This window comes from Carassius auratus, unplaced genomic scaffold, assembly GCF_003368295.1.
Source record: "Carassius auratus strain Wakin unplaced genomic scaffold, ASM336829v1 scaf_tig00215198, whole genome shotgun sequence".
NCBI classification, from domain to species: Eukaryota; Metazoa; Chordata; class Actinopteri; order Cypriniformes; family Cyprinidae; genus Carassius; species Carassius auratus.
In genome coordinates this window covers 184897-209309 of record NW_020527978.1, presented here as the reverse complement: position 1 = coordinate 209309, position 24413 = coordinate 184897, and the positions used below count along the sequence as shown (strand labels likewise).

Sequence of the window (24413 nt, the reverse complement as noted above, 5' to 3'; positions counted from 1 at the left end):
AACACAAAAAGTGTTACAAAACAAGCAATATAAGTGCGAGTTTAAGGAGGCTGACTTTTTGGGGCTTTAGCTTATTCACCGTATCCACCACAGTTGTAAGGCTCCTTTTTCTGTTCGGTGTTGGCGCGCTTCATTGCACATGCGCCAATTTCATGGTCATTACAGTGCGCATGCTCCAACCTCCAACCCAACTTGTATGCTTGTTAACTTGCATTTACAAATTGAGTTTACAATTAATACTAGGTTGGTCCAACGATTGTTGAACCAACGTATTTTCACTAGTTAAGCCAACATTTTTGCATTTAATTGTCCAGTTAGCTAAAATATAATCATAAGTCTAACTTTTTGTGAGTTGGATTTTTTACAGTGCACTTGATCGGATTGAAAACCGAAACTGGAAAGTACTGCACTCGGTCTTAAAGGAGCAGCAGTCTTGAAATACCTGCTGTTCAATTAGTGCCAACTGTGTCTCATTCACAAAGGTAAAATCAGATCTTTTCAAATCTTTTTTGGATAGTAATTCAAATGGTTTCCCTCTGATTTAAAATAGAGCACAGACACATTTTTTGTTTAAATTTAGATATTTCTTTTAGTTGTATGATTTTTTTTTTTTTTTATAATTTGAGTTTTAATTTCATGTTAGTATTTTTATTTAACATTTTAATTTCACAAAGAAATATGCAGCATTTTGTCTGAGAAATAAAAAAACAATTTTAATTTATAGTTTGTCTAATATATATATTTTTTAAGATAATACATATATAAATAAATTGTAAGAAAATAGTATGGTCTAATCTGTATTGTGAGTTTTATCGCATCATAAATTTATTGACCGTTACATCCAGATATGCTACTAGTTTTTGCTGATCATGCTGATTTGTCCACAGTAAAGTTCAGCCGATGTCTTTTATTTTTATTTTGGTCTAGTTAAATTCATTTTGGGCTATCAATACCTGAAGAATGCCTGCCCAAAGGGCTACCAGGGATTTAGAAATTTTGAGACCCCTGAGATGTGTTTCCCAAAAGCATCGTTAATAACAACAATGCTTGTGACCGTGGGAAACGAGCCCTGTCAATTCTGATTCAGCGATTCTTTTGCAACACTTTTTCACTTAAAGTTTGGTTCATTCATTAAACAAATCTATTGTATAACATGGACAACTGTGCCAGTTGTTATGGCTACTTTTATTCTGTGTTTGGTGTGTCTGAAAAAGGACAGAATCCCATTCATTGTATTTTAAATTGAATTCATATTGATTGGAAAAATTAAATGACATAAACATTTTTTGTTGTTCATAGAAATTCTGTGGAAAATGTATGTTGTTAAAAATAAAATGCAAAGAAAACACAAATATTATGGCTGGTAGATGACATCAAGTTAATATGTTCCTTTGTGTTACCAAGCTTAAATATTTCAAAGTATTCAAAAGTATTTAGATTACGTTACTAAACCTGAGTAATCTAATGAAATACTGATTACTTTTTAAAGCTTGCATTTTGTAATCCGTAGTGAAATACATTTTAAAACATAACTTTCCCAGCCCTGCCTACATGTAAATAATGCTAAATATAGATCATAAACATCACATCTGATTTGAACAGCTAGTCAGAGTTATAGGTTATAGACAGATAAATAGATAGTAAGAAAAATATATTTGCAGCATTGTTGTTTTCTGCTGTTTTAGGCCCAATCCCAATTTTACCCCTTAACCCTTCCCCTTTCCCCTACCCCTCCATTTCACGCATTCACGTGAAGGGGTATGGGTCTCAATTCTCTTTTGGTTCAGGGTTTCCACGGGGCATTAAAAAGCATTAAAAGTCCTTAAATGGATTTTGCAAAAATCAAGGCCTTAAAAGGCATTAAAAAGCATTACATTTGATTCCTAGAGGCATTAATTTTTTTTTATAGTTTTGAAGAGAATTTTATATCAAGTTCTTTGAATATAGCCTTCATTATTAATAATTTTATTTGCTTTAGCAAAATGTACGTTAGTGTGATAAACACACGGAACCAGTTTGGTAATTGGTTTCGGCCAGAGCAAAATTGCCGTGATACGGAGGTGACGCGGGCGGCGGGCATTTTGTACAGCGTTGGATGAGGTCTGAGGAAAAATGGGAAAGTGCAAATTCCAACTGAAGTGGCTGGAAAACGAAAATTTCAAGACATGGTTGCAGCCTGTTAGTGGTAAAAATGATGAAGGATTTTGCGGTGTTTGCAGAAAAGCATTTAAGTTGGGGACAATGGGAATTGGCGCCGTAAAATCCCATATGCAGTGTGACGGCCACAAATCCGCGGTAAGAGTAAAACAGCAAACTACTATGTCTAGTTACTTTGGCGTGACCGACAAATCTACAAGTAATAACGTTACGACGACAACTGATGCTGTCACCACCGTTTGTGGAGTAGCTAACATTACCACAGCAAAATCGAGCGACATTCGATCAACGTTTGGCTCGAATGCGACTTTGCAGGCAGAGGTGCTCTGGTGTCTGAACACAGCTGTCCATCACCACTCTGCATCACACTGGTTGCAATTAATAATTTGCGACATGTCTATTTAAAATAAAACGATTATATCCATATATAAAATATCCGTGGTTAGTCATGGGTCGTGTGTGGCATTAAAATTTTGTAAAATTGCCTTAAAAAGACATTAAATTTAATTTGAAGATACCAGCAGAAACCCTGTGGTTGGAGGGGTAGGGGTAAGGGGAAGGGCCAGATAGCCCTTCAAACGAAGATTTTTCGGGACCACACTTAAAAAGAAAGGGGTATGAATTATCTTGGCAACATGACTACTACAGTGAACAAAAAGACACATAAATGTAAGCTTTTTTGCCATAAATAAAGATTTTAACGAAAAGTAATCATTTGTTTTATGTTACATTCAATTGTGAGTACATATTAACGGGAATGTTACTCAAAGAAATGTCTGCAAAAAGTTGCTAATATTTGCTAGCGTCATATCATTACAGACTGCATGGTAGTGCCACACCATATGTCTGATCAGGGCTATAACTGCTATAACTGCCGTAGGCTAATCCCCTCAATAATTAGAAATCGCTAAACCATTTTCTCAAATACTGAGAGAGAGAGAGAAAGAAATGGAAGTTGCATGTATTCGCGTCTGTGCGTTTATCTTTTGAGAGTGAGTTTACTTAAAAACAGCGATTGTATCCTCTCGTCACTGGAAAATATAATGTGGCGAGTCAGTATTTAAACTGTATTTAATAAAAGTCATGGGGCAGCGTTGACGAGTTTATTTTCTCCTGGATGCATGAGCTGCGCGATTTCCGATATGTGTGTGTGTCAGTGAGCAGCTTATTAATACAGAACGATAATTAAAGGCTCTAAAGTCTGAAGGATCTGAAGTCAATAAAGATGTCACTAACTAAACTGCTCATCTCTGGTGTGTATAAATCAATTTAAGTTGTTAATCAGTGTAAAAATTCTGATAAAATAATTTAAATATTTTTATAGAATACATACATGCACATGAACTAATGATTTGTTAAATTTAAAAGTTAAATTAAATTTATTATTAAGTTACCATACTTCTTTGTGGATTCACAACTGGATGAATAAGGAATCAAATGTTTACTTCACACAACATACCAGGACACGGAGGTCTTCCTTGGTCTGCCATTTCAATTGTCTGTAGTTAAAAACAAGAACAAGAACAAAGAGATTATTTTTTAGTTGTGAATCTTGTAATAATTTGATCATTCCAAAATTCTTGTTACAAATCAAGTTTTCTAAAAAGGTACTTTAAATCAAATAAATATACAAACATTATGAGTATTAATTGAAGCAGTGTTTAAAAAATGCTATCTAGTGTAATCTAATTCTGTTTAAAAATCCTATAAAGACAAATCTTTCCTTCACTGAAAACTATTAATTTAACAATTTCTACATGACATTAGCATCTGATTATTCTAAAGATATTACTTTTACCTAATGCATTTTGAAGCTGCCCCTGCATTCATGCTGGCATTTCTACAGCTAATCATCTGTTGGTTCTGCACACTGTCATAAAACTACCTGTCTGTATCATTGTAAGTCACATCTCACCTGGAGTTTACGCAGAGTCTGTGGTATATTAAGAAGTGAAGCTGAGTGGAAACGTCTTCGACTGAAGTCTGAAGCACACTGGATTTCTTTAGTCATATTTATAGTACTGTTTATCAGGAAATGATCTATGATAGCTTTTTCACTGGAAGAAACACTTCCACAGAAGAATCTAGTTTGAATGCATATTGCCCAATTAGAGGTGATTATTGATGAACCTGTCAGCCTCACCCACTCCCTCCTGTGTTCTGGTTTATCTGTCACTGTTAATGCCTGTCCCTAAGCTCGGCCCGTGACAGGCAAAATGCTTGGGGTACTGTCCATTCATAGGGTTTTCTTTTATTTTTTAATATTATTTTAATTAGGGGTGCAATATTGCATTATGGCTTCATGTCATAGTCATATCACAAAGGTTGCAATCTAATTAATTAAAAAATATTAATGCGCTGCAGTTTTCAATGTGTTGGAGTGTAGCTCATGACACAAAGTACTGAAAAACAACCAAAATGGAAGAAGTTGAATATGAGCAGAGATTCACTGATCGATCATAAGTCAAAACCACACTTTTTTAGTTTTATTTCAGTCTGTAAATGGTGTTAACAGAGACCAGAGACGCTAGGATGAGAAAAATAAATGAGCAGGCAGAGCAAGCTCCCTGTTCACAATGCGTGAAGTATGAATGTGTCTCTGAGGGGAACCGACTGTCTTAAGAAACAGTTTAGATGGCATTTTCCTCTCATCTTGCCTCTGTATAATGCATTGAGCGTTTACAGCGGTAATCAAGGAAACAATGCATCACTGCTGTTCCTTAAACAATGACACTTAAAGTTTTAAACTAAAATATTATTTCAACCATATAGCCTGTCAATAAATACAATGTATACTTTTTAATGAAAGAACGCTTCTATAGTGTAGGTTGCTTCTGGTGTTTGGATTTGTACTTCAATATAATGAGCTCCACGTATAAGGAAAGCCCTAGACTAGGTTTTTTTTAATGTATTTTTCTCTCTTTCCATTTAACAGCATTAACTTACAATTAAATACGTCTTCCTTCAAGCAGACTGAATGTTTTCCTGTCTTACTAAATGTTGTTCTCATGATTAATAAGTTGTATTCACCCAAACTGATTTAGTAAAATAAAAAAAAACGCGGACGGTGAAGCTGGGTGAGGTAACAATGATTTTTACAAAAAGATTATAATGATTATGGTATTTATGAATGATTTTCAATTGAGAAATTGTTATTATTATGGTCTGGTGAAAATAATAATATGGGCTGCGAGAAAATAATAAATAAAAAGAATAAGGCTGCTGTGAGTGCATATTTCATCCCAGTAGCATGAAAACAACACAACAAACAGACCGGCCCACCGGGAATCCTCAAATGCAATAGGATATAAATATGAAAGATGTTCCATTATTTCCATTATTTATACCAGATAACACCTGAATGACAAAATTAATGCAATGTCTTAAGATCCTGTAAAAGCTAAGGATATTCAGTGAAAATAGTTTGCAGTGTTTTACAAATAAACTGATACATATGCTTAAAACACACATTTCTTTCTTGGCAAGTCGCGATGGCTGGCTTTGTTCATTGGTCAGACTTCGACCAATAAAATGTCTTCATTCGCACCAAAGCCACGCCCCCGGCTCTGCTCTCTCACATCTACATGTACAAGAGATGCTGTAATCTCCTATTCATGTCTTATTTATAATTATTTCGAATGACACATAAGCAGCCGTATGTGTGATAACTGAAGAAATATAACATTGAAAGAAAGAGAAATTACTTATTTTACATTAAACGCACATGTTTGTAGCTGACATTTTAGTATTCATTTGAAGCTTATAACGAATGTTCAGTTTTTGAGTAGTTCTTTCAAGAGCGATTCCTTATGAACAGAACAAGTCTGTCGACTCCAATGTAGTAGTTTTAATATTAATAATAATAATAATGCATTTTATTTAATGGCGCCTTTCAAAACACCCAAGGTCATCTTACAAGCAATATACAGGTCACTGCATGGGTTTATTTTATTTTAGTTCAGTTTGAGCTTAATTTTGATTTATTATTTGTGTGTGTCATTGATAATTTTGAGTTTCTAACACTTGAAACAATGTTATTAACCCTTTAAGACCTGCCATAGAACAGTCCCACCAGAGAATATCTTAGTATTTTACACGCTGTGCTGTCATTCTTTTGACTATTTTCATATGCCATATATCAATACAATCCTTACAACCCCACTTTAAAGGCTATACATGTCAGAAATTCATAGTATCTAGAAAACTAGCTCAAAAGTGCGGTGTATTGCAGCATTGTCAATGAAATGGTGCAGCACAGTCATGTACCACATCCTGTTTTTCTTTCATGAGGAATAGTAGCCAGTCAACTGATCTGAAAGATCAACTCCTCCATGAAGTGATTGTATTCTTTCACAGCCGTAGGAACTGGAACATCCACATTCTTGTACCCACTGCTGGATTTTCACACTCTTTTCACAGTGTCCCCTGAGTATGCAGTGTGTAGTTTAGTACACTCACCTCTCGTGTGTCCATCCATTTGGAGAAAAAATGAGTGATCCACTCACATCTTACACGACTTGGAATTCAGAAAAATGTTTGTGTATGTTTAATAAATTTTGTATGACTTGGACATTTATTTTCAAAACAGTTATTGCTGGCTAATTGTAACATTGTACGTTGGAAACATACAAATAACATCACTTGAATACAACAATTGCAAGCAATTGCAGCTCTGTGTGTATGTGTGTAACAAACTAGTACTTACAAAAGGTATTAAAGAATTGTGATGGGGCAATAGGGGGACTTTGTAACTGCTCTTGACTACGCCACTCCAATTAAATCCAATTAATATCCAATTAAATTAATGAACTCGAGGCAAAACTACTATAAAATCAAAACATCATTTTATTAAATACATGAATTCTGGTCTCATTTGATTTCACTCAAAGGCTAGCCAAACTTTCAGTTGACAGATGGCAGTAAAAGTGACTATGGAGGGTAACATACTTAAAAAAAGAAAAGAAAATGCACACAACAAATGAATAAATACAATAAACCCCAAAAGAAATTACAGATTTCCTACACAGCACACTATGTGCAAACATACACACCAAAACTCATTTCACACCACACTGGTGTATAAATCTTTCCACCCCTAGTTACTATATTAAAAGCTGTAGAAAATGACCTAGCTTAATTCACAAATAAACCATAAAGAAAAATATAATAACTGTAATAACTGATTAGTTTCTGGGCCAACAAAATACAAAAATGAAAAATTTATAATACTAAAAATCACCAAACCATAAACTAATTATGAAAAAAAAAAGTGTGGAAAACATTTGTCAGTTGCACAAAATCAATCGAACTCTTAAAAAAAAAGAAAATAAACTTCTTGATGTAAAGTATATTAAATAAATAATAAATAAATAAAATAAATAAAGTATCCTCACACTAACTATGATGGCAATACAGTAGCAAAACTCGAGGGTAGGGATATAACGGTATGAAAATGTCTTATCACGATAATAGTGACCAACATGACCACGGTTATCAGTATTATCACGGTATTGTTGTGCTGGAGATGTTAAAAAAGTACATACACAGAAATCACTTAACCAAGTTTTATATTTAAAATTTAACAAACAACATATAAAATGACTTTTTGTTTGCATAATCACTAAAACAATAACATTACCAATGATGTCCGGATCCATATAGAAAAGATATAGATACATTTTACTAAATGTTTATATCTTTTATCTGAAATTTGTTAAAAATATATTACAGTCAAACAAGACACAAAATCCTTAGTAAAATTGTGTAACATGAGATTTAACCACATACTACATTTGGTTGCACAGCCTTTGGCCAAAATGTTCATGTTCAAGAACATCTTGTAGTCAGTAAGTTAACGTTAATGTGCTTTCAGTATTTCTCTAACGTTACCGTCTGTTAATAGGAAACACCGGACCCACCGGACCCTTTCTGGTTGGTTGTAGGCTATAGAGGCACCTGACAGGTAGCACTGGGCTAACGTTATATGAAAGAAATTAATATCACAAGAACCATAAAGACATATCACATTATCTGCTCACCTCTATTAAATCACTTAACCTATCAATAACCTAATCTGCAATTTTCAGATTATATTCCTTTGGATATTTCAAATCAAATTTAATATGTACTTGAAATGATCAATTTAGACAACAGAATTGTGTATCCCAATATATTCAAAATGGGTCTTAAATTTCATTTTGATTGGCAATAAAAAAACTTAAATATAACTTGCCTAACCCTGCAGATACCTAATATTAGAAGTGTTTCTTGTCAGAATACTGATGTTAAATGTTAGCTTGATAACAGTTTCTCTCTGCCAGTCATTTATTGATTGTTAAGCCAAACAATGATTTTTATTTATTTGATCATTTAAGAACACATGGAGAGGAAGTTTGCAGTGGTGCGGTGGAGTGAAGGGGAGGATTTTAGGAAGCTCAGTGACATAAAAACTGATGCCATAAGGGGGTATGATGATTCCAAGATGGACGAGGATGGGAATCCCTTTGCCACCTACTTTTGTAATTGATATGGCCCTTGGGAGGAAACAACGAGGAGGCTGGCCTCACTACAGAGGCACTGTCATTTTTGTTAGTGGTAAGTTAAGAGTTACTAACTTACTCTAATTCACACAAACACAAGTACTATGTGGTTTTGACACTGTAAGTGCCACAATCAGTATGTCATCTGACAACTATGTCAAAAATGAACTAAAAATGTAACTATGTTAAAAATGAGATGAGATAATAATACTTTGACAGTTGAAACCAGGTTGAATAAAGCTTTTTGAATAGTTGTTTATGTCAGGTGTCATGTATACCTTATGCAGAACCCCCTGAATATTGCGTAGAGTATACATAGGGTATGCAAGTATACAAGTATATGAGCAATACATACAGAGCATGCATGCAGTGCTTGCACTTATTTTGGAGCACACAGCACATCACTAACTTCACGTATATTTTCAGTTTTAGTGTTACAAGAGGGTGATCTGGTGTAATCAGCTGTTTGAGTCTAACTCTGGTCTATTTGCTTTTGTTTTCAATCCGTAAACTGAACTCACTGCTGAAGGAAGAAGAACCTACAGAGCTGACAAAGAGGGTCTCAGTGGCCCCCCTAAAATATGGGGACGATTCAGATTGCTCAACTGATATTGAAACTCAGTCTCAGCAAGCAAAGGTAACGTAAATTTACTTTTAGCTCCTATGCAATGACCATATTTCCCAGTGGTACAATGTGCATAGAATGTGTAAGGAGTTGGCACTATTGTGTAATAGGCATTACTATCTAGCTAAATCTGTAAGGATTCTTGATATTGATTGTACATAATGGCTGCTCAACACCAGCAATAGCTGTCTTTATATTTTATTTTTAATTTTTTCCTATCTCTTGACACCCAGAAGTCAAAGGCTCCCAGGAGGATAGACCCTGCAGAAGAGTTTCTTAGGCGATACGGTCAATCACAGCCTTCTTCAGATAATCACAACAGTCCGACACAGACTATGGTTGAATTAAAGCAAGAGATCAAGGACCTGAAAGAAGAGAACGTGAAGTTGAAGGAGATTGTTCTTTAAGGTATCATTGATTCATATCAAGTACTGAACCATCAGACAAGTAATAAACCTTTCTCTAAATGACTATAAGCTGAATTGGCTGTATTGTCCTAAAGGAGTGATAATAATAAATTATTGTTTTTGATGTACTGTGTCTAGATGTGCCAGGACTCCTACTGAGCTTGAGGAATATAATAGATTCGGCTACACCTCCTAAGAGATCCAGGGTGGAGCCTACCAAAGCATTACCGGCCCTTCCAGGGTCTCCGCAGTCCAGGTCCAGTTCTCCATGTGCCACTTCACTGTCCCTCCCCAGATCCAGTTCCACATCTGTGTCTCCATCCCTGACTGCCTCCCAGTCTTCTAAGGTAATTGTTTTTTAATACAGCATATAAAATAGATCTACTGCTTGCCAGACTTGCTTTTAATTCAATTCAATTCAAATTTGCTTTATTGGCATGAATGTAACAACAATATTGCCAAAGCGTCCCACAAACCACATAAAAACAATCAACCCCATACATTTCATTAAACAAGTAATTACAGTGTAAAGTAATGAGTATGGCAGATCTAATCTGCTTATATGTCTAAAGTCTGTTGGGCTGAAGAAGTCAGACATACTGGTATTTTAAACTTTAATGCTCACCTTGTGTCCAGGTTGAGAAACTGGCGTGGGCCTATGCCATCAATGCCAATTCGGCAATAGTCTTTGTGAGGCATCTGCTCACCGCAGTCTTTCCAGTGGAAATACTGCTGGTGAGCAATCTTCGGGGGAACAAACAAGGCGGAGGAGTGGCTCATCAACCGTTAGAGCACATTAAACTGTTTTGTTTGCTCTGAGTTTCACACAGGTGTGTCACATAGTCCTTGGCCCTGGGGCAAAACAGGTTCTGACTACTGTCTACTGAAAGTATTTACTGCTTATAGTGCCTGTTTATTCTGAGGTATCCAGTGTGCAGAAAAATAAAACTGGCATATATGTAAGCCATTAAGGCATTTGAAGTTTACATTCTAAAATGTTTTTGTTTGTGTACTTTGCAATTTCAAAATCGAGTATACTCAAGATATCTAAGTAAACAGTATAGGCAATATCAGCATTATGCTCAGAGCGATTGATTGCACTTAAGCCCCATGCCTCGTTCCTTGAATGTGAATACACCTGTTTGTATTGACAATGTTTAGTTGTTGGTGACACTATTCCCATGTTAGAATAGGAATAGGATAAGCATGTGCTCCTCAGGTTTGTATGCAGGCTTGTAGTGTGTGAAAATATCAAATTGTGAAAGATATTCCTATGTAGTCACAAGTTCATTTAAATCTAATATTTGAAAACAAATTGTTGTTAGGATTAGGGTTTACTGCTGTCAGTACTGTAATCACAGAAGAGTTTAACTGTTAATAAAGACTATTGTCAAGATATCCTAGCAGCTTTGTTTTTAATATTACAGATGTATTTGGACTGCATTTATGTCATTGTGTGGTAGAAAGTAGTTGATCTGGGTGTTGACCAAACCCTTGCCAGTTTTAACTCTGCTTCATCAAATGTTTTTGACTGTAGAAACTCATATGAAATTATATAATTCCATACATAAAAAGTATGTTTGTAATGCTGCTATGTTCATTGGCTGACCTAAGAATTTTATAAAAAAAAACATAAAGACAGCATAGTTTACAAACAAAAAACCTATATAGAATGGTATATATTCATATATAAAAAGTATATGCTTTTATACTTGGCTGACATATAACAAACTTATAAAACCATATAAAGAAAGCATAGTTTATGTTTAAATTAGATACACTTTACCCACAAGAAATATGTATGTAATTGTAAATATTAATATATAAATTTTATATGTCTTTATAACTAAGACATGTTTTACATAGTAATTAAAAATGCAAAAATGATATGGAACATACTTTGCCATGTACTATCCTTATAAACAGCATATATATTGTTTGTTTGATTCATACTTAATCCAAATAATTACATTGTATGAGAAAAATGCGAAAGTGGCCACTTTCAGGAGTAAATCATAATATGAGACATATAACTCATAAGACATATAATGCATATAAAACAAACATTTACTATTGTAGGCAATAGGAAATTCTTACAAGTTTTTTCTGTTTCTTTTCCATATGGGGACAGTCACCACTTATAAGCTACTACTAAATATTGTAGAAACTTAATTTTCTGTAAAGTTGCTTTGTAATGATTTATATCGTAAAAAGCGCTATACAAAATAAACTTGAATTGAATTGAAATAGAATTGAATCAGGGCCAAAAGGAAATGATGATAATAGTCAACTATAGTCTAAATAGTCAAAATTTACAACTTTTGTGTTCTAGGTGAGAAATTTACACCAATAAAGGTGTCATGAACCTTATGAAAACAGCATGTATTCCCTGTGGCTGTTTAACGCCTCGGGCAAATAATTTTAAATGTAGGTCTGTCAAATGAGAAAAGTTCAGTTATACATTTAAAAAGTTTTCTGATGTAGAAATGTTGTGTTTGTCAAACACATATAAAGAGTTTTCTACTCGTATGAGAAAAGCACTTGGGTGCATAAATTATCTAAAGAAACATCAGGTTATTAAAAAAAAAATTATAGACAATAGACAGTGTGTCTTGCTTTAGTGATACACAATGTGTTTAATCTTTCAAACTTTTAAAATTGTAAGTGTAATTATTTTACTGAGTTTAAGCTAAATGAATAGTTTGTCTTTTACAGTACACATACTATCTACAGGCTAGATTAAAATTAAAATATATTTCTTACATAACAACAAAAAGTTAAAACAACAAATATGATTTTGCTCATATTTACTCAGTTTACTGTGTGTGTGGTTCAGGTATACCCTAAGTTATATGGACACTGATGGTAGTGTCCAAAATCTTAAAATGAACAAAGTTTTCTGTAAGAGGTAGATTTATGAGTAAGGTTGGTGTATGGTGACTCAAAATACAATTTGTACAGTATAAAAACCATTACGTCTATGAGATGTGTGTGTGTGAGTGAGTGAGAAAGAGAGAGAGAGACTAAAGAATCAGCTAAAGTGTTGATTCGTTGATTCTTCATAAGCAGGTTTTATTTAAAATGCTGGGGCTTATTTAAGATTTGCTTTGTCTTGTCATATATTATGTACTTTAATTTCTTTTAAGCAATATTGTTCAGCACAATAGTCAAGCATTGTTGTTTTATTGTGCTTTACAAATAAAATGAACTGAACTAAAGCATGATTCTGTGCACATAATATGAGGTGGATGTTGTAATTATTTGTACACAATTCCTGGAAGCTGAAAACATCCTAGTTCTTGGATGGCCAGCATACTCACCGGACATGTCACCCATTGAGCATGTTTGGGATGCTCTGGATCGGAGTATATGACAGTGTGTTCCAGTTCCAGTATCCAGCAACTTCACACAGACATTGAAGAGGAGTGGACCAACATCCCACAGGCAACAATCAACAACCTGATCAACTCCATGCAAAGGAGATGTGTTGCACTGTGTGAAGCAAATGGTGCTCACACCAGATACACACTGGACCCCCAACACAGTAAAACTGCACATTTTAGAGCAGCCTTTTACTGTGTCCAGCCTAAGGCACACCTGTGCAATAATTATGCTGTCTAATCAGCATCTTGATATGCCACACCTCTGAGGTGGATGGATTATTTTGGGCAAAGGAGAAGTGCTCACTAACACAGATTTAGACAGATTTGTGAACAATATTTGAGAGAAATAGGCCTTTTGTGTACATAGAAAAAGTCTTAATACAGAAAAGGGAAAATGAACAGAGAACATGGGAAAAGCATCGATGATATCTATGAAAATGTTTTTGTTACAGAAGGAACATTTGGAAAAAGGATCACAGACAGTCACACAACGAGAATCCAGTCATCTGAACTCACAGGTACTGAGATTAATTAAGAATATTTCATCACACAAACATAGCACAAATTTTATAAATCATAAAAATAAAAAAAATACGTGCTCAGTTTTCATTTTTTCAGTTGCTGTGTGTTGGGTTAAGTGAATAAACAAGATAATAAAGTCATGTTTGTGTTGATGGTCAGGAAGTGATGGTGTGATGATCAGAAGGTCCAGAGCAGCTGCAGTAGTGTTTGTGCTGCTGTGTGTTCTTCTGCTGACTGCACGCATTATACTGTGTGCCACCTTCACTCAAGAGAGACGACAGCTGCTGACTAAGATCACCAACCTCACTCAAGAGAGAGACCAGCTATTAACCAACAATATGAACCTCACAGAAGAGAGAGACAACAGCTGAAATCAGAAAGAACTGATCTTCAGAAGAAGTTTACGGGTAAGTTTCTTCAGTCTAACAGGTAACTTGCTCTAAAGCAGAATCAGATTTGAAAGTGGACTGTACTGGATATGTAATGTGGCTAATTACTATAAACACAATCTCAAAACTACACACCAACTTGTACAAACTTATACTTCCAGTTCAAAATCAAATATTTAGTCAAAAACATTCTCTTTAAATAAGTCTTTGGCCTCAGATGAGACACAAACCTGTCAAATACACAGAGTACCTCTGTGCCAAGAGAACTCGAGTGAGATCAGTTTAAAACAGTTACAGAAAATCTCCTTTTGGGAATGAGATAAATGTATAAGACAGTATACAACACAAATCTAGGCTGCAGATACAGTTCAGCAATAAGCATTAAGTAAAGTTTATTTTACATTAAATGTGTTATTTTAAATAAATGTGTGCTATCTGAGTTCGTATTGTGATGCTTGAGGTAATTATATTGTGTTTATGTTTTCTGAATCAGAACATGTTAAACCTGTGCAAAATTAAGGCATTTGTTGTAAAGTTTAACAAAAAACATTTAACGAGTTTGTACGTGTGTGAAAACACATGAAATGAGGTGTCTTTGTTTCGAGTACTGAGAGAATGTTTTGGAAAATTGGGCCAAATGAATGAGTTATAGTGTTAGCAGTCGAGAAAACTGCAAACTTGATTTGCTTGATTACAGAATTAGCATTTGGGACGGGGAGCATGAATAAATGCATTTAGTTTCTGCATGGCATCATGAAAAAAAATAATAGTCCTGTAATAATTACACTATCTGATCCACTGACATAAGAAATAAGATTAGCTATCAACAAAAAGACAAATGATCAATAAAGATATGAACAGCATATTACTAATAACTACAATAATATAAACACCTCTTCTAAAACGATCATAATCTTTTTAACTTGGTGTGGATCAGAGTTTAGTTCATGGTGTTTCTGGTTGTGTTTATAGATGGATGGAAGTGTCTTCAATCCAGTCTTTACTTCATTTCCTCTGAGACGAAGAACTGGACTAAGAGCAGAAGATACTGTAGAGAGAGAAAAGCAGATCTGATCATCATCAACAACAGAGAGGAACAAGTGAGTGTGTGTGTGTGTGTGTGTGTGTTGATTTTTGACATTCTGATTCTCATGTCTCTTCCTGAAAGAAAACAGGAAGCAGGTTTCACTTGTTTTACAGAAGTAAAAGAAATTACAGAGCTGTTATTCAACACAACAGTTCAGAGGAAATAGAAATATCTAGAATTATTGTTTTAGGTGAGTGTTTGATCTTTCTTTAGTTATTTTCATATATGAGTGTCATCTTATGATGTGTCATTGGTCACTGAGCTTCTGAGACTTTAATTCTGTGTCAAAGTAATTTTGATGGTTTTATTTAAAGCTCTTTATGTTGTGAAAAACATCTGATCAAGTGTGTCTTTGTCAGTGAATCATGGAGAGCTGCTCATTCTGATATTGTTGTGTTTCTCAGTTTAATGTGTTTATTAATAAGTCTGTGATCTCTGTATTTCTCATCATGCACTATTTACTCTGAGGTAGAAACTGTCACTCTACATCTTCATGTGTCTGCAGAGAGTTCTAAATGATGAGCTCTATAACATACTCATTTAATACGAGCAGCATTTCTATTTCAATAAATCTATTTACTTCAGTTCACTGTAGGTGTTGAACAACAGAATTTTGGAAATATAAAACTCTCAATATTATAAACTCCCATTGCAACATCTACATGTGAGTAAAGTACACTAGTGTAGAGCTGCAGGTCAGTTCAGTAAAGTTATCTTAAATTTCACACAGGGTTTATTGCAGGACTGTGGGATATGCATTAAAATAAATTTTCACCATGCAGTCTAGACAGATGTTATTATAATCGATAAACTGACGTATTTGACATTTAAAAAAAATTATCAAATGGAATGATGTCTCTCTAATTCATTAATCATCAGTTGTTTTGGATCAAGATTAAACAGATGTCGCAGCCTTGACAAAAAAAAACTTGTTTTAATGACTTAAATGATTAAATAATTAAGACACAAAACAGGTTAAGTAAAATATGCTAAATATAATATCATACAAATATAAAGTGATAGACTGCAAATAAGACTGCAGTTTAATATTTTGCATCTACATAACAAAATGAGTTATTTTTAACAAGCAATGATTCAAAATAAAACCAAACATGATGTGTAATAAAGACAAATATTTAGACAAAAATAAGAATGAATAATGCAGCACATTTCTTGTGTCGCACCCAGTAGGGTATAACTCTCTTTCTGTTAAATGCAAAAATAGACTTCTAAGGATTATAAACATAGCTGGTAAAATTATTGGTGAGAAACAAGTAACCCTGTCTGATCTTTATATTGTGGCAGTAAAAAGGAAAGCATCTGCTATTGTGATAGACTCTGCTCATCCTCTGCACAGCTCATTTGATTTACTTCCGTCTGGTAGACTATTTAAAGTACCTTTGGCGAAAAAGGCCAAATATAAGAAGTCTTTTATCCCGACGGCCGTTGACATTTTAAATAGGAAATAGGGGAGGGGGTTATCTTAAATTGTGTGGTTGTCTGTTGTATTGTATTGTTGTTAGCGGTGTATTGATAGTTGTATATTGTTTGTTGAGCCTCTTGTCTAAAGACAATTTTCTACCCCTGTGGGGATAGACAATAAAGCTTTTTTGAATTTTGAATTTTTTAATTATATGACATTTAAAGATAATTTTGGTGATTTGTCCTACAGTCGGCCTGTTCTTACCTGCACAGACAATGCAGGCTACTGTAAATCTCTGCAATGTTCCCCTTGAGAATCCAATTTCTAAAATGTTATTAGAATGAATTAATTTCTAAATTATTGTAATATAGTAAGTCTGAAACATAAGCAATGTTGAAAAAAATAGTTCCCTTTGGAGGGAACTTTGAGCTGTGTCCTCTAGGGGGCGCTATGTAGAACACCTCGTCGTGACCCAACTTGCTGGCCGGCAGGGCTGGACTGGTAATCTGGCATACCGGGCAAATGCCCGGTGGGCCGACGCACATAGGGGCCGGTCGATATAATATGATTTTATTTTATTTTTTTAATTGGCCAACGACCGGCCCATAAAGCAGGGACAGCGGCCCATTGGTTCATTTTCCATACTGACACTAGGCTGGCCCAATCATCTCTTAACAGGCTCCACCGCTCCCCCTCTGTATCTTGTGTCAGATGCAGTCAGTGGCTCAGAGACAGAAATCTTTAGGATTGAGAAGCAAAAGCAAGGGGGGTGCGGAGAAGTAGCGGGCCAAAAAAATAAAAATTCAACATGTGCAAAAATAACCGACATGTTTACTGCTGTAGCTTCAGTTTCCAAGCCTACAGTAGCTGACGACATTTTACAAAAACAGGTGAATATAGCACATGGAGGTGACTAGCCATGGCAGCAGGTGGAGCAGGAGGAGCAGGTGTCTAATAGTGAAGTCAAGGAGAGACAGAGTGAGCAGGAGAGTGTAATAGAAACGGTAAGCATGGTAGCTACATGATTAACAGGGAGGGAGTGTTAATCAGGGCGGGTGCAGGAGGATAGTGTGATGATTTAACGTTACCTAAATTAATTAATATTATAATAAGACAACATAATCGTTGTCGCTATTATAAAGTCTGTCAGATTGTCACCTACTGCACTAGCCACTCAGCTAAAGTCAAATAACACAGCATGAGCTATTTTGCATTGTTTTTGTAGCTAGGTTAGCAGAGTTAACTTATTCAATTGAACTTCGGCTGACTATTCTAATGTTAACCCTTTAAACCCCATAACGGCCGTTCAGCTCTTCTCTAGAAAAACTTGAAATGATGCCATTTGATTATTTTAATTATTAATCAAAATGGCTGCGTATGGCTGAGAGAGAGAGTCGCCCATGACGAGTTACACGTTGGAAGAGAGGTAGCTAACACATGATATTTGGGGAATAAAACTCGCCTTGCATTTTCAAAGCTGTATATTTTTGTTTAGCTGTATATTCAACGAAGTAGATATTTTCTCATGTTTCTAATTAATTTACAATATCATTAATATGCAATATTAATGGTGAGTGAATAATATGAATATCATATATATTATTAGGACGTTTTGTGTGAGTAATTTGGTAGTATAGTTTCATTTTCTTTTTTTATGGGAAGTATCTCAACAATGAGAGGTATTGTTGTTTGGTGTCATATTAAAGAGGGGTTTGTGCTCTTTAAAACAAAGTAGCCTATACTTGCAATTGTAAACTAGTTTTTCTGCTGTCTGGTTCATTGGGAAAAAAAAACATTTCTTTTTAGAATTAGCAGAATTCTACATCCACATTCTATTGGGTTCTAAAGGATTACCTAGCTTTTATAACATGGAGCACATTGTCCATCTAGAAATCCTGCTCTTCAAGAATACAGGACTATATAACCAAAATGGATTCTTACTAAGTGTACTTTTAATAACTCTTCCAACAATTTAATTATCTCTGTCTCTCTGTCCTTCTCTATAGTCAAGCCAGGTTGAGTTAGCAGTGGATGAGAGCACCTTTGATCACCAGGGAGTCAGTCAAGAGAGAGTGAGTACACTGGTCCACTTGCTCTGGGACACTGGTCCATGGCACTTAGTTCTCAGCTTTGTAGGGTTTTTTGAATTTTCCAATGAAAAAGCTCTGCTCTCGATTGGTCTCTCTTTCCAAGCAAAAAAAAAAGGGGGAAAAAGGTAGCCACCGCTGCTGAGGCATGGAGAATGAGCTCGTGAGAATTACAGGTGGATCTGTCTGAATGGTTTAAAGAAGGACTTTCCCTTTTGCTCTGTTAGCCTGCATCGCCAAATTATGGGACTCAGAGCTGAAAGTGCTCTACCAAACTTATAATTGTAACAGTTCCTACTTCAGTGTGTTACGAACATAATTTTGGTGTCTTTAGCCCTGTTCGGACGGGACAATTTTACAGGGGGTCGTTAGAGAAATCTGTGTTTCACAAATATACTTGGTGATTTTAATCCCGTCCGAATCTGCCACGTCTGTGTTTTTCTCACACAACCTCTGTGATAATTCCAGAGCAAATTACCTACCGTTTTTCAGCAAACTTAGTGATCCTCTGAGAAAACTAATCCCGTCCGAATGCAAATGTCTGTGGTTGCCGGTGATATTTTATTTCACAACGCGTTTCCTTGTGTGCTTTGTCCAACGTGAATTACCGTAGATGCTCTTACCGCGTGCATGTTTGATATATTTGCTTAGCGGCAAATAAATAATAATATAAAAATAATAATATCAAGAGCAAGATCACGTAAACTGTTAATACCGGGTATCAACAACAGGTAAGATTATTCACGTTCATTTATGCACTCAGTTATACAATGTTTTAATTACATATGTACCTTTATGAAAATTAAACATACGGTAGGTTTAGCCTACTACACAAAAAAAGGAAAACAAGTTAAACTAAAAGGAACCACACATTAACATGGTTTTTCTATACTAGCCATTTAGTATTTATTGTGTAATAATACTAATGGCAATCATTCTGAATGAATGCAATGCACGCATACAGAGCGCGTGATCTCTGTGACTCCCAGATACACAAAACAGACCCTCCCACCTCTGTAATAAACACAGAGATTTTAGTCTGTCCGAATTGGTACATGAAAATCGCAGACGTCAGGTGGTAAGAATTGAAACTCAAATGTAGTTTAGAAAACTAGTCCCCTCCGAATAGGGCTTTTGGAAAGAAGACCCTTTGGGCTTTACTTTTTATCAACCAGATTTGATAATACTCAAAAATATTAAAAGTTATAGACACTGAAGTGCCTTGAATTTTTTTTTTTACCACACTTAAATATTTTTTATTTGATATAAAAATACATGAAATCCTGTCCTGGAGCAATCTAGAAAAGTAATGCGTTGAAATTCACATGTCTCATGAGTTTTTATTTCAAATCTGAATAAGATATCATGAAAAATGAGACTCCTGCAAATATTTTTATGAGACTATGTCTGCACGCCCCACCCCCCAAATATTTTTTTCAATTATAAAACACTAGATAGAAGTTTATACATCATATAAGTTATTTATTTGAGCACTAGAAAATACAATAAGAATAATTTGAGTAACAAAAAATAAGAATAATAAGAAAAATAAAAAAATATTTAACTTTTTTTGCCAATTACAGGAAATCCTGAGATTGACGCGTTCACTTTGATAGCCGTGATCATACAGTAATAGTGAGCTGATTTGGGCTGATTTGCACTCAAACTAATGCTGTAATGCATTACTTTTTAAATAAATTAATTCTGTTACTGTTACCACATGGTGCATTGTCCATTACTTTTTTTAATTAATTAATTTTGGCTGAAGTGTAGCCTAAAGCCTAACGTGTTTGCAGCAGCGATGCATTGTAGGATTGGTGGATGCCAACCACTGTAAACACCAGATGCACTGTGGACGTGTTTCCGTTTATTAAAGTATGTGCGGGAGTCATGGCGAGTCAAGGTGAGAGTTTCTCAAATTGGACATATGCTCATTATTTCACTTTAGTTGAACATAAAGACAAAAACCTTTTAGTCAAATGTGAGCTGTGTCTTTCTGGTTCGAATGTACGGAGCCCCGCACGTCGCCTGTAGGAGAAAAAAAATCATTCCGTGGCGACGTTTCTGCAATCTGTCCTGTCAGTTCATAAACTGTACTCACAAATTCATAAATTGTTCCCTCGGTTTAACAAATCGTGTTCATGGATTAACAAACTGTGCCCACGAATTTTCAATCCGTGCACTCAGATTTTGTAAACCGTACCCTTGGTTTTAGAATCTGTACCCACAAATTCATAATCCGTGCGCACGCTTTCGCAATCCGTTCCCTCGGATTTGTAAACTGTACTCACGGATTCGTGCAGGAAGCTCCTACATGTTAACATACAGTTTTAATGAATATTATTATGTGGAATAGGTTTACAGCGAAGTGTCTTAAGTGATTCTCTTTCAAGTGTAGTAAGAGGTGGAATACAATGATTTAATAAGAAAGATGTGCATCAAAATCTTGTTTAATTTGTGATAATCTTAGCACTTGATTATTATTATAAAATAAACCTGGCATTGTGACTGACTCTGGAGTAATTTGTTCCTGTTTTGTAAGTCGTTTTGGATAAAAGTTTCTTATGCATAGACTGTATGATAATATATAATAATGATAAAAATAATAGTTATTTTTATTATTATTATTATTTTAATTTATAGGCTTAATCAATGGTTGCACTTAAGACAGTAAAAATTTTGTCATAAAATAATTCATGAATGCCTTAATTTTAAATAAACTTTTACAGTTTTGGAAATGTTTATGTACTATTCTTTCTTAACATCAAGACTTATTTAGTTGATTTTATTATATTAAGCTCCAAACAGAGTTAGATGCATGCTTCACTGTTAATGTTATTATTAAATAATTAGGCCTATTAGAACAATACATTCAGTTAGAAAAGTAATGACAACATAGCTGGCACATTATTTGTTTAGTATTACCTGTTTTTCTTCTTATTTTTAGTTTTTATTTTAGGCTATAAAACACAGGTGGCGGTGTCTTATCCTATTGGTGATTAATGTAAAATTAACGCTAAAAAGCTGATCATCTCATATGATACTATGAAAAAATTATGTTTAATATAAAGAAATTAAACTGCAGGTGGGGGCGGAGCCACAAAGACGTGAGTTTACAAATCCGAGGGATGGGATTGAGGAAGCGTGCGCAGGGATAATGAATTCGTGGGTACGGTTTCAATTCTCTGAGCGCACGGATTGAAAATTTGTTTAATCGATGGAGCGGTTTAAGAATTCGTGAGCACGGTTTATAAACTGAGGGGACTGATTGCAATATCGTTGCCACGGATTGTATGTTTTTCTCCTACAGGTGAAACATTGCTGAAAACATGCAGCCTTTGTCTACTGTGGATTCTGGCCTGCACTCCCATCATCATGGCGGCATGGGTATACTGTTCCCCATAACGCCCCCTAGAAGATGCAGTTGGAAGTTCCCTTGAAAGGGAATGTCTCAGGTTACGAATGTAACCATGGTTCCCTGAGTAGGGAACGAGACACTGCGGCCTCTAGCTCCCTGCCATGCTTCGGACGCAAAGCTTCAGACAAAGAAGTGAATGACATTCTCCTGGTACCTGTTTATATTCACGCCAGTAGTGATGTCAGAGGCTTTCGCGGCCAACAAGTTGGTGTTTTTTCAATCTATACTCCAGACAAGTATCACGATGAGGTGTTCCCCATAGTGCCCCCAAGAGGATGCAGTGTCTCGTTCCCTACTCAGGGAACCATGGTTACATTCGTATTCTTGTAGATTATGTGGTCCCAAGAAAGTTCACTGAAATTACTTACATATTAGTAGACAAAAGAGTTGTGTTGTGGGAGATTTTGTTCATTGTTGCTGAGGCAGGCGGGCCTGAATTCGTGGGGATTGCACGAGATCTGGTGGGGGTTGGAGAAAGGAAGAACCATTCCCTAGATCTAAAGCTAATTTTTGAGGCTCAGAAGCCCGCGTTAGACGAAGGCGTTTCTACCTCTGACTTGAACTCGCTGCTGCAGCTATTTATCTCCAAGGAGATTATCATTGTTTATATTGTGTGACTAAGCGGCTCGCACACTGTCGAGGCAACGTGTGTATTAAATCATTTTGAGTTTTTATGTGAATTTCACCAGACTGTGTTTACTGGTTTGGTTGTTTGGATCCATTTAATTATGAGGAATTAAATGAAGCATTTATCCGACTATGAGAAGTTATCATTTTTTATATATGAATCTTACCACACCAGACCGTGTTTACTCGTTTGGTTATTTGGCTCCATTTAATAATATATACAGGACTAAGCCTTTATATCATGGGATATCAAATTTAAATAAGAGCACGTGTTTACCTCTCTTCAGTCCCAACTAGAGATCGACTGTCGACTGATATGGGTTTTTCTATAGCCGATGTTTAGAGGTCAGGGTCAGCCGATGGCCGATATGTGCTGCCGATATCTTGAAGTTTTCCCCTTCATTTGCATGCTAAAATGTCACACTAAAAATAAGTGGATGCACAACATTTCTAAACGTATCATTTATTGAGCACTGACTTGAACCATCTCTCAAATCTAATTGGTCCAGAGTGTTGGGTCTTGTGTCTCTCAACTTTCTCTTCACAATATCCCACAGATTCTCTATGGGGTTCAGGTCAGGAGAGTTGGCAGGCCAATTGAGCACAGTAATACCATGGTCAGTAAACCATTTACCAGTGGTTTTGGCACTGTGAGCAGGTGCCAGGTCGTGCTGAAAAACGAAATCTTTCCTCTCCATAAAGCTTTTCATTCAATTTTCATTGATTCCCGAATGACATGCAAAATTTGCTTTCATCCGAAAAAAGTACTTTGGACCACTGAGCAACGGTCCAGTGCTGCTTCTCTGTAGCCCATTACCAGCACACGCCTGTGCACGGTGGCTCTGGATGTTTCCACTGCTTCCGCAGGTCCCCCAAGGTCTGGAATCGGTCCTTCTCCACAATCTTCCTCAGGATCCGGTCACCTCTTCTCATTGTGCAGCGTTTTTTGCCACACTTTTTCCTTCCCACAGACTTCCCACTGAGGTGCCTTGATACAGCACTCTGGGAACAGCCTATTCGTTCAGAAATTTATTTCTGTGTCTTACCCTCTCGCTTGAGGGTGTCAATGATGGCTTTCTGGACAGCAGTCAGGTCGGCAGTCTTACCCATGATTGCGGTTTTGAGTAATGAACCAGGCTGGGAGATTTTAAAAGCCTCAGGAATCTTTTGCAGGTGTTTAGAGTTAATTAGTTGATTCAGAAGATTAGGTTGATAGCTTGTTTATTTGATATGCCTTTTCATGATATGATAATTTTTTGAGATAGGAATTTTGGGTTTTCATGAGCTGTATGCCAAAATCATCAGTATTAAAACAATAAAACACCTGAAATATTATATATATATCATTTACATAAAAGTTTTAGAGCATTTATCAAGTAGATTTTTTCAAGTTTGGAACATAAATGTAAACTTAAATATACATTCAAATAAATAAAATTTTAGAAATAAAAATCAATTAAACTGAAAAATATAAAAAATTAAATATATAAAAAATAAATAACAGTAGTGCTGCAAACACACTAGCAACCAGCAACATTTGTGTTTGGTGTAAATGACACAGAACATCTAAAGTGCATTCAAATTTCAAACTTACATCGCAGTCTGTTCATTATTAAATTAAAGTACAGTCAACCAAAAATTTAAAAGGTTACACTGGTCTATTTAAATAGACCGTAGTATACCGTTCCTCTATGCTGTTATACATGTTTTTGCTCATATGATGAGGATGATCTTTTCCGTCTAGTTTAC

General features: G+C 35.5%; 2 long non-coding RNA genes across 2 annotated transcripts; one reads left to right on the top strand and one right to left on the bottom strand.

Annotated features, from left to right (window-relative positions):
• Positions 1–9557: 9557 nt before the first annotated feature.
• On the bottom strand, positions 9558–10440 carry LOC113093890 (uncharacterized). Its single transcript, XR_003287941.1, has 3 exons — positions 10354–10440; positions 9946–10070; positions 9558–9686 (listed from the first exon to the last, which is right to left on the bottom strand). It is a non-coding gene; the product is annotated as an uncharacterized LOC113093890 (long non-coding RNA).
• A 3133-nt stretch (positions 10441–13573) lies between these two features.
• LOC113093889 (uncharacterized) lies at positions 13574–18604 on the top strand. The gene is made up of 4 exons (XR_003287940.1): positions 13574–13629; positions 13793–14040; positions 14995–15122; positions 18539–18604. It is a non-coding gene; the product is annotated as an uncharacterized LOC113093889 (long non-coding RNA).
• The last annotated feature ends 5809 nt before the right edge of the window (positions 18605–24413 follow it).